The 12,963-nt window shown below is 31.0% G+C and overlaps 1 pseudogene; it reads right to left on the bottom strand.

Annotated features, from left to right (window-relative positions):
- LOC127866178 (neuronal acetylcholine receptor subunit alpha-10-like) overlaps positions 1-12,963 on the bottom strand; it is a 63,137-nt pseudogene that overhangs the window by 49,273 nt on the left and 901 nt on the right.

The following is a 12,963-nucleotide window of genomic DNA, read 5'->3' on the forward strand; positions in this document are numbered from 1 at the left end:
GCATCATTAATATGTCATTTTGTCGAGGGTGTTACACTGTCTCAGAGGAATTGAAGCGTTTCAAATTATGTCACCAATTTATATTTCACTTACATAAACTTTCCGGCGGTTATCGACAATCCCTACAACAACTGATTTAAGTGTCCATGTTCTTTGTATAACATGAAAATTACGGGTAAGGATTATGTATAAGCAAGAAATAGAAAGCACCGAGACAAGTTGATTGTTTTCGGTACAAAGATATACAACTTCATTACATATCATTCATGCGTGTATGAAGTCTGCACAATGGCTGACACACGAGTACTAAAATAATGTGTGCAAAAGCTCAAGTAATCAATCTTAATGTAGTAGAAAACTTAACATTCAATTCAATTGTAAGTTACCTTGTACGATAAGCATGTTTTATTGAACATCTATCGACGAGATGATCAGGGCTGTTAATGTTTTCAATTAACATACTAAACTAATAATTAAAACTAAAAGCTATAATAAACTTTTTCGCCAAAACAAATATTTGTTTTAATATATGCATTGATGTGTAGTCTATGGTAACTGAATTATGCAATCTACAGGTTTTTCTTTCACGTTTTCAATAACAATGAACATGAGTGGTTTGCAAAAGGAACCAGCTGGGTAAAGTGGAACCACTTAGTACACATAGTATTAATAAAAAACTTATCCCTTTTCCTCTAATATATACTTTCCTATGCCATATGTCCTTTAATATCGACGTGCTTTTATAAGAACATAAAAAACGTCATACTTGTTTTGTGATGTAAAAACACGTTGTTCAATAATTATGAAAATTCCACGAAAACTTGATTTTGATGTACCTTGTCAAATGAATATAAATTCAAATAACAGATGATGTTAATTCAATTTAAAATATACGTGTTAGTTATTTAATTATTATAGCCTATAAATTGTTCCTCAACGGTATATAGGTATTTAATAACTTGTATTATCGGGCGTAATTGATCAAAATCTATGCGTCGGTCCTAAAAAGTGAGCTTGTTTAAAATTGCCAAAACAGCTGTTATTCTTCAATGATAATGAAAAGAATTATGTGTTTAGCAACAGGATACCATTACGACACTAAGTGATCTAGCACGCTTTAGATTTTCGCTAATCACGAGTACAATTAATTTGACTACGACATGTTTTTACGATCATTATAGTACATGGCAGAATGCACTCGTGTTTTCAATGCACAGACTAAAATGGAACCAACAAAAGCAATAGAGGATATGTGTTCATGTCAGTGTAAGATCGTTTGTTATTTCACGAGTGATCATAGAAAACAGCCACTCGTGCAACTATTATTTTATATGATCACGAATAAAATAATAAACGATCTTACACTGACATGAACAAATTTTCTATTTCTTTTTCCCTTTTGCTGAAAAGTTACCCTTTCTCGGAGTTTCTCCCGTGGCGTGCCTCAATACTTTTCAAAACACAAAACGACGTCATAAGTACCAGCGAAATTTTTCAGTTAAACTCTTTCACAATGTAAATAAACGGTGAAAAATAATAAAATAAAAAGAAAATGTGTTGGAGTCGGTGGAATGTCGATTTTAATTCACTAGTGATCATAGAAAATATATTTAAAAAAATATTTATGATAATCTAAAAAAAGTAATAGGAGTTCCGAAAATGTGTTCTTTTCATCGGTGAAAATAACAATTTGTTCTTTTCTCTGCTGTTATTTCACTGCAGAGATGTCATATTTTATCATTAGGTATAAAATAAAGTCTTGTCTTATATACTTTTAATAGCGCAAACGGAACTTGAACAACATGTAGCTTGTGATGGTACGGTCAAGCTTACACGGAGAGATGAACTTGTTTGAAGAAGTTCTACTTAAATAATCACGAAAAATTGCTCCTTACAAATCAGCTTAGCTATTCTAATGCTATCAATTATTTATTTGATGCGAGTAATGGTATATTGAAATTTGATTACGCTTAGTTTGTTTTACTTTCAATTTAATGGGAATGAAACACTACATTATTATGATTATCCAAGAACGTTACATACTTATGTGTTCGCCTCTAATATTAATTTGTGCAACTAAAACAGAAATATTAATTTTTACCATATATTATTATTAATAAATGCTATTTTACAATCCAAATACAATAACAATAATATAATATGTATTACTATAGTGTATTATAAATGACAATGTGTGCATTTGATTGCCTACCACCGATTAAATGTCAATCAGATTTGGCTCATAAGTCCGAACACTGATTGGCTGTCTGCATCATTGATAAAAGAAACAAAGAATCCAAAGTTCGTGCATTAATTTACATTCTCTTTTTTTATCAATCATTAACTGATGAGCTACCTGTATGTCGTTCCTGTATAGTGTATTGAAAACTAAAAGCTGTTCGGCTTTCGTCATTGTAGCTATCAATACTCAGAATGCACACGATTTGATTCATACGTCAACTCGGGAACCAGACTCATATGTATTTTGACAGTTTAATCCGGATTAATTTGGTTGCAATCAATGCAATAAGAACTTCAGATCAAAATGGTTATAAGAATGTTCTTTTACATGCTAAAAACGACCGTTGTACCTAACAAAAGTTATACATAGCGTGATTGATAACGGTCGTCAACCTCTGACCACCTTACAAAAGGTTCTTGTGAAGATGATTAAACTGAATACAAATGCTGTAAAACTGAATCACTCAGCAGGAAGCAATATGTTAATTAGGCAGTGATACTTTGATGAATAAAATTCTGAGTTTATGAATTACATAAAAAGAATTATCCACCGAATATGCAGCATTTTGACGAGAAACTAGTTATCAATCATTCGATATGATCTACCTGTCAAACATACAAACAGTCTTTCTAGTTTATTAATCCCTGTGGTGAGGTGAGTGTTTCAAAAGTTGAAATGAAAAAAAAAGAATATTTATTTATATCTAAGGCACTTATAAAGACCCTGTCACGATGTGAGGGATTGCATCTAAGAGATTTTGCGAGTTAAAACTCGCCATGTGTCTTGAAACTCGGTAGTAATTACGTGCAATGATGTCTTCTAAACTCACAAGAACTCGCACTTTAGCGGCGATAATTACAAATCGTGTGAGGTAAGTGCCCATTCTCCGTGACTTTTTGCCGTACATTTGATTATTGGCAAATCCTGCATGGAGGCTTCGGGCGATATATATTCATTCCATAACATATTTAAATAGATATCTACAAAAAACTTACCGTTTACAAAAATATATAATAAACAAATATACAGGCAAACTTGATATATACATTATGTAAATTGCAATCATTTTTCGTCATTTTAAATTTATATTTATTATCAAAGATGAAACGGCTGACAATTATGTCAATGTTTACCTATATGTTTCGCCAAGTTAAATTATAAATCAATAACGTTATGCAATGATGATATAATTTCAGTAATATCAAAACTAATACTTTCAGATAATGCTTTGTTAATGTACATCGTAATGAGAACCTTTTCACCGGTCATTACGGTTTTCTACCGTAAATCAATTTTAATTATTTGATTTTAATTCAATACCTATTTTTTTAAGTGCGATGCATCGTGATATATGCATATTTCAATAATGTAATGCTATGTGGCAAATATTTGTTGTGATATTTTAAAGTTTGACGAAGCTTGTAATGTATGTGTGTATGACATACATGTTAACAATTTTTGTTTTTAATGAATATGCACATGTAAACTTAGTCGTTCAAAGTCTCTTGTTTTAAAATGTCACACTCCTGCCACCTCACATGACATCTGGTGCAGTACATTTTCAGTTCATTCAAATTATTTATTTAATTTTTCTGTTGTTTTTTAAATTTGAATTCAGATGCCTGTGGGTTAATATTTATTTACATGGATATGTTATGTGATTAATTCTGGGCAACGTTTGAGATTTTGGATCCCTTCATTTGGTGTTAACCCCCTTATGTTTAACGTTGACCGTCACGATGCGATTTAATCAGGGTTTAATGATATGGGCCATAGTGTATTTTTATCTTGTATTGTAAAGGCGATTTGTGATTTGCATTCAATATAACACTCGTGGATACTACGAATTTCTCTCCTGATTATGTGTCTGCAGTTTCATTATTTCCGAACGAGTTTTCTACAGAAATCAAGAAAACACTAACGAGTTTAAAATGAATTAAACTGTTTAAAATTTTAATAACAAATACTGTGGATGTCATGATTCATTAAATACTCAAAAGCATGTGCAGATATAAGGGTGTTGTCATGTATACAAAATACATTAATGTGTGATCCATGTACACCCCCTGTACATCGATAATCCAAACTGAGTAGGATAATTCAAACTGAAGAAAAAATGACGACAGAAATAAAGACTACAGTCATTTATTTCTAACAACACGTTTATTTAAGGAAAGTTGTGACATAATTAACGTTTCTTTTTGATAAAATGTTATTTGCCGGATACAATGCGATAATAAACCCGTAGCAATTAAATACAATTACGTCGAAATAAAATGAATAAGTTTGAAAATCTGGAAAAAGTAAATGAAATTGTCGAAAGTTTACGCCAAAAACAATTATAATCGAATTTGTTTTAATGTTTTAATGCTTGGAGTTATGTATTAACCTTTCATAGATGTATGCAAAAAATTGTATTGGCGTAAATGCTCCAAAACGCAATATATTCGTATTTGTTTGGGACAAGAATATACACATTGGATGATGACCTAACTAGTGTATGGATAATTCCAAACTAACATTAGGAAGTTGATGGATAATAACCAAACTGCAAGATGTCTTTATGTAAAAATCCATATAAAATTAACACTCTTGTAAAATATTTCAAGATTTATTTAATTGCTGACAACAAAAGCATATATATTTCATAAAACGGTATTCAAATGTTGAAAATAAATAAGCATTTTCATACGGATGCCTCAATCATTCTGGTCCTACCACGTATCGAAATAAAACCAATACTATGCGCTCAAGCCCCGGCTCTAAAACTATTTTCCACCAGTTCAAAGGAGCGAATCGACGGAATTTCCCTATATAATGAAATATCAAATATTCAAAATTACCAAAAGTCCAAATTGTATTAACATAAAATCGGAAGGAATAATACGTAATTGATGAAATCGGACAGAAAACTAGTTTAAAGTCCACAAATATTATTCCCACCAAGGTTTCAATAGGGTTCAAAGTCATTCCATATAGAACTCGCAAGCTTTCTATGCTAAAATACCGTTTATAGTCGTTTATCGTCTGTGAACATGCGCATAGCGGGGTACTGTACCATTCACTCGTAAATATTTTACTACTACTTCAATTTTCCGTCGAAAAGGGTCACGAGGAATTTTTTTATTGTTATTAAAATACATTATTTACAGAAGATTTTTAATATCTATGTTTGTGTATTGAGACATCATTTAATATTTTCTTTTCAATGTGTAAATATATTTCGGAAAGTAAAATGCTATACTAGCCGTCGATATGCCCCTTTAATATTTGTGTACCATTCGATGCTGCAGCAATCTTTCTGATATAATGTATAATGAATCAGATCAGTAATGCCTCAAATAATATTCGAAACCTCTAATATGGTGACAAATACAAGAATCAGCGAGGCAAGTGCAGCTTCGACTCGAATCCCTTATAATTAAGTGATTAAATAACAAGTAGGGACATAGTTCAATTTCTATGCTTTTTATGCTATCCAAAATGACACGGAACACGTGTTATGGCATCCCTGTGTACGTGAAATGCAAATTCCGCATGCTTATTTTGCTTCTAATCTCAATTATATATATATATAAATATATATATATATATATATATATATATATATATATATATATATATATATATATATATATATATATAAATATATTTATTTATTTATTTATTTATTTATTTATTTATATATATGCAAGTTCCTTTGAAATTGATTTCACTAATATTAATAATAATAATATTAATAATAATAATTATAATAATAATAATAACTTTGTTTTGTGAAGAATTCACATTAAGAAATAATTTCATTTTTACAATGTGGCCTCAGTAACAACACACAAGTATACTAATAACAAATAAATGAATGTTGATGTTCTTTGAAAGTATTTTTTATATTCCGTAATACAAATCGTGTGAGTTTTTGGTTATAAATAGTTTTTAAAGAATATTATCCAACCTGTCTTTGGAAAACATGTTCAATACATCGCAGTTTGTGCAGTATCCATTTTGAGTTTGGTTATTATCCACAGAAATTTTCATATCAGTTTGGATTTATCCATAAACTTTTTTACCCGTCCTCCACACGATTTTAACACAGAAACACACTATGTGTTAAAAGTAAAATTTGATCGGACATTCATGATATAATTTTGCATATCTCTGTTACAGTTTCGTTCGCTCTTTTGTCAATTACCGTGTAAATAATTCAACACATATGTCGCATTTCATGAAAATAAGCATTTTCCGAAGACAAATTTATCGTTTTTTACTAGAAAACTATTAAATCATTGCAAAACTCAAAACGCATGTGTGTATCAGACATTCATTATCACACTAGTAGAACAATTACGTCCTTATAGTTGCTAAATTAGCAGAAATGATAAAATAATAACCTACCTTTCAGTTTCATTTTCAGTTTCGGCCAACATTTTTTTCTTCAGTTTAAATTATCCAACTCAGTTTGGATTATCGACGTACAGGGGGTGATGTATGCTAGCGAACACATGCGCAATGAAAACAATAACTAATTGTTGTTGTTTTTATAAATTGCTTACATTTGACAGGACGCCCATATTTGTGTCCATTATTTACTGGAATCATTTTTCTGACATCTGGGCATTGTGATTACACAAATATAGCAAAGGTTCGGTCTTCTCTACTTTGATAAATCATATCATTGTCTCATTTTTGGGGCACTTTGGAAACATCTCTCACGAAGTACAACAGATCTATCTGTTCACATTAACACTGCAAACACGGAGAAGAAAAGGCACAATTAAGCTATGAAATTCATAAGACAATATATTTACAAAAAATCAATATATATTTACAGCTGCAAAAAAACGTTAAGAAAAGAGCTGAACGAAAGGATGGCATTAAATGCGAAGTGTCTTACAAGTTAGATAAACAGCATGTATCCGTGTACACGAAAACTTACCAGAATGATAAGTGTTTATACTCATCAATACAACTCTTTTTTTAAACACTAAAAATTATTTTTTAGATAACGCTTTCAGTTTTGATTTTTTTTTCAAGACTACCAACTACTGCCATTGTACATAAAAACCCCTACATGTTTATGGACATTCGTCGTGTATTTACGGTATGCAGTATGCACAGTCACTTATGGGATTTTTTTTATTTTGCGCGATATAAGCATTCATGCAGTTTGTAAATGGTTTAAAATAATAACACTTAATCATCCCAGTTGGTACTTTTAGCTATGCCCGATTGCAATACGTAAAATAATCCAAAAGAGTTCACGTCAAACCGTTTCCCTCGAGATTCAGTTAAATGCTTCTACTCGTCAATGTCCCAGGCTGATTTAAACAAATGGGTTTTCATTACAATTCATGCTCACTGAACACAGAATACATTTTGCAAAATATGTGATCTAAAATTCTCGTATAGTGTGTTTTGTTAAATAATAATCTCATGCTTAACAAACTGGTTTTAGTGTCCACGAACTACTGTTATTAGTTGGGAAATACATAAACAATAAAAAATACATTAATATAAATATTAATTATAATATTATTTTAATAGTTTAAATTATCGCAATAATGATTGTGTTATTGCTTTCTTTTAAATTTGTATATAACTTTATACATATATTATGCAAGTATGTTTTTTCAAAAGTATCAATGAATTCCTTGTAAATTCTATACAAATATTTAATTTGTAAGTTAATGTCGTACATTTTATTGTCTATAAATAACTTTGTCATTTACACAAAAACATCGCTATGATATGATTTTAACGTATGTGTTTATGATAAAATGTATACAAGGCTTTATTTTTTTAAATTTGTTCTGAAGTGACAACAATACACTATACCATGCACTCTTAAAACATGTTCTATCAAATTTCCGCTCATACCAGCTATATATCAAGAACACTTCATTAGATTTAATTTGACCAGACACATAGAATGTGAAGAAGTAAGTTCACATCACGGAAACACATAAGTGCCATAAAATATTCTCACTCGCCATTGTCGAGATGTTATAAGCAAACAAACGTTGACCTTCGTATGATGCGTTACACTGTACAGCAGCATATTGGGCAAAGTGTCCCTGAGGTTCACTTACATGAGCGCTTAGCACAAAGTGTCCCTGAGGTTCACTTACATGAGCGCTTAGCACAAAGTGTCCCTGAGGTTCACTTACATGAGCGCTTAGCACAAAGTTAGCATATGCTACTGTTCAATACAACCACAATAAGTCTCATCTACAAAAAGAACACAGATGATCTGTTAAATAGTTCTTAAGTCACTTGAACACATTTATTGTTTGTTAAACACGGTTGCTCTCAACTTTCAGGCATTACATTAAAACTGTTGTTCAATTAACGAATCAAACAAATTAAACTGCTTTCAAAATGCAATTGTATAATACATTATCAACATGTGTGTACTTGAACTATAATTAAGAAACGATGACAAATCATTGATATTTAACATGTAGTGAAATGCTTACACACGAGGCTGTGTTATTTTACCTGAATTATCCAACATTTGAAGAAGTGTTTTAATAGGCATACTTGACCAATGCGGACTGCATTCATTTCATCGTGTTCTGAGAGTGTTTTTTTTTACAATTGCAATATTGTTTACGTTATGAATAACTTCTTAATTTGATTAACATCCAAAAAGTATATTACGCATTTGCGCTTGCAAGGTCTCTAATTTAATCGAGTGTTTTGTTCAGTTGTACAAATCTTTTTCATCGGTTTCTGGATCTAAGTCAAAATTGACAGTTACACTTTCTCAAGGCATCAACTCGCGAAACCTCCAATCATTTAAATTAGTATTTTTGGTATGTCATTAAAGGGGTAACTGTTGACCGTTAATGTATATCTATACAAATCAATTGAGGGTTTTTTTTTTCTCATTTAACAATGATAAATCAAATATTTTGATATGAGATGTTTATAATAAAACAAATTAAATGCATACACGTGTACATAATTTTCATATAAGCAAATATATGAGTATTCGAATTTTTATGCGACCTATGTCTATTTACGAACATGTCGAAATGCATATCAAAATGCTCTTTAACAGGGAAATTAAAGCAATTGTGTTTTTTAATGCAGAAGTGTTAAAGACGTGTTAAGAAGGGAAGAAATGTTTTATATTTGAATAAGTTCAAACTCCCTTTTGCAATCACATTTATAGTATTAATAAAAGTACTTATTTTTCGAGCATTAAACAAGAAGATCTTTCTAGTTTAAAAGGCATATGGTGTATTTTGGTAAGTTTTAAAACCATGTGGAAATTTTGGTAAAGTTTTTTTTTAATAATACAAGGATACGAATAGAAAGAGGAAAATACTGAACTTTGGTAAAAGCAACCGTAACATGATATAAGAATCTCATACTCATAATCATAGCACTTTCATATACGTTAGAAATTACATAGGAATGAAAATTGTAGCATCATATAGGATGATTGAATTTTTACACTTTGTGTACGTTCTTAAAAAGAAACAGAGTTAACGTTGATGAGTACGAATCTTGAAAATAAGGAAAAACCATGTAGTACCAGAACATCCACGATATGATAGTAAAACAATATAGCAAATAACAGAAGAAAATTCAAGTAAAGAAGAAGTATAGTTTTAGTCGATTAAAAATAATTCTCTAAGGTAAAGCAGGGCACTAGTTCATGTACATAGGACATGTACACATCGTTCGGAAAGCCTTACTATTAAGTGCAAATATGTTCTTTTAACAAGGAGTCACATTTTGGTTCTGCACCGAACACAAGTAAACTTGTCCGTTATAAAATTTATAACAGCATTAAACAATTTATTGATTGTGCCATATAAAGATTGTTTTAATTACTTTTATATAATGTCCTTCGTTCATGTTCATATTTTGGAATGCGATCATGAAATGATGACATTGAACTCGTATATACTCGCCTTAAGTAATAGATCGCAGTTACCGTTAAAAGAACGTTGATAACCTACAAAGATTGGTAATTTTTGAAAAGGTATTTTGGTTATATATTTCACTTTCCTTAACACAAGTATATAACGATTTTATAGTGTTTTTTTTCTTACTGTCCCGAGCTCAAGTAAGATGCAAACGTAATGTGTGTGTCACACCCATAAATTGCTTCACCTAATAACTTCAGTAATACTATACCCCCTAAGACCTAACACATCGGGTCCCAGACGGTCTAATTTACAAAAGCTTTTAGGAATAAATAAGAAGTCTTTTTATGACCCCCATGTGACGCATACTATAAACGAAACGGAGGCACGTCACGACTAAACGAATGCTAAGCGTTCATATAACAAGGCCATGTGCCTAAATTAACCGACATTAAGTTCGTCTTTGGTCATGTTTCTTTAAGTTTTAATATTTCCTTCTTCTTTTGATGAAAAAAATCCATGTGGTACCCTAGGATAATCAATAACTCACGTATCAATCAAGGACATACTTTTAAGTATGAGTGGTTGGTTGTTACTTAATTGTTATGCCATGACTCACGCAGCGTCGAAAAGAATATCATTCGAAGATCAAGACAAGGAGGTTTTTTCAAATAACGTTTCCCATAGATCGAAGTAAAGTTGTGAGAGATGATATCATAAAACACTCACTTTTCGCTAATTTTAAAGGCATGCATTGGTGGGCTAATATTTAGTTGATCAATATAAAAATAAAGACTAACATTTTATAAGGTTTAAAGTTAACATTAATTGTGTCGCGTTGTGAGAAAACTGGGCTTAATGCATGTGCGTAAAGTTTCGTCCCAGATTAGCCTGTGCAGACCGCACAAGCTAATCAGGGACGACACTTTCCGCTTGTATGGTATTTTTAGTTTCAAGGAAGTCCCTCATCACCGAAAATCAAGTTAAGGCTGAAAGTGTCGTCCCTGATTAGCCTGTGCGGACTGCACAGGCTAATCTGGGACGACACTTTACGCACATGCATTATGCCCAGTTTTCTCAGAACGCGACTCAATTGTGTTTCACGGTCGACTGTTAGGGGTGTGGTGCTATGAATCGGAATATTTTTCTTTCACTACCATGAAAAATGAAAAGACATTGTCGCGTATCCATCTTCTTTTTTATGAGTACACTACTATTGCATGCTTTATTATTTTTCTAAATGTGCTTTGATAACAAAATTCGTGGACAACGCGAATTTTTATTAATATTTGATCAAATTGGCTTTCAGCATTTCATATTAAAGTCATACGTATTTACAGAAACTGTAAAGCGATTCGTTCATATAACAATAGTGTATCTAATAATGGATTAAATTACAAGTATGAGTATTAGTTTACATTTTAAGCTTATCATATTTTCTAGTTTGTAGAACCGCATGCGAATTAAGGGAAAAAGAGTACGTCTTTCAAGATCACGTGAAAATCTATTCATGAAACATGAATATAACAATTACTTATTGCTCTGACAATATCTCTACAAGAATCGCGTTTTAGGCAAAAACCCCAACACCAGTACAACTATAATAATACAATAAAAACGGAGAATCAATCATACATAATGTGTGCCTCGGAATGCCTTGCATTTAATGAAATAGATGTTTTGTTATTAGTTTGCGTGCCATATTCCGGAATTTTAGGACGTTTTAAGTGAACAACATAGAAGCATATCTATATACAATCGAATCTCTACTCAGACAATAACAAATAGTTATTTTTAATGGGATGGAAACTATTAGAAAATACCGTACAAAACTAGAGAGAGCAATAATTCAGAGCGATGATTTATTGGAAATGCTTTTGTCACGTTATTATCAAAAATAAAAAATTGCGTTGCTTTGACAAAGTTTCCATATCGCGTTCTCATTTTTCACTTTCAGTTGTTTGGCATGAGGCAGCATCTTGGGAATGCGTTATCGAATACATATCATGATATGAATAATTGCTTATTTAATAATATATTCTTCTTACAATTACGATATGGACAATCTGTGCGGGGAAATGTGTATAATTGTTTAAATTCTTGTAAATACTCGCTATTTAATGCAGCATCACGATCTCTTATCCCCATGATGACTGCAACACATGTATCCATGTGATGAATATCAGAGCTAACAAGCCATACAAGTGTCCTTAAAAAATGTCTGGCCTTTAGCATATTTTCAAATTAACATATTTGACTATTCGAAACACATGTAGATTAATATTGTTAATACTTCAACATATTATTACTATTTAAAATGTAGGCACCAAATAGAAAGAAAAAAACACAACATAATATATTTTTCGAAATTATTTCACATTTTACAAATGCTCATCACAATGATTGAAATATTAGATGGCGATTCAATTGTTTTTATAAACGCAATCCCTTCACGAATACCATCTTCACGATAAAGTAAACAATGATGAAACTTCATTTTATTTTTACAAAAATTATCATACTTAATTATTTTTGTCAACTCTTGATTCCATTTTCCATGTAAATAAAGTTTCAAACATATGTTGTACGGTTTGTAGAAACATAAATCAAAAAAAATTGATACAGTTTTTTTTTAAATTCCATTTCAAATCTGACAAAATTGAAATCATTCATTCATGAAATTGGAAGGTGGATATTTTCAATCAAATTAAATCGTTGATATAAAATAAATGAAAAACAGTCCAACAACTAAATAATTTGTTAACGACGCAAAAGTTTCAAATAAATCGCATTAAACAAAAAATAAGCAAAAATAGCCATTGTTGCACAAATAATAACAAA

The sequence above is a fragment of the Dreissena polymorpha genome, chromosome 2 (assembly GCF_020536995.1).
Source record: "Dreissena polymorpha isolate Duluth1 chromosome 2, UMN_Dpol_1.0, whole genome shotgun sequence".
Taxonomy (NCBI): Eukaryota; Metazoa; Mollusca; class Bivalvia; order Myida; family Dreissenidae; genus Dreissena; species Dreissena polymorpha.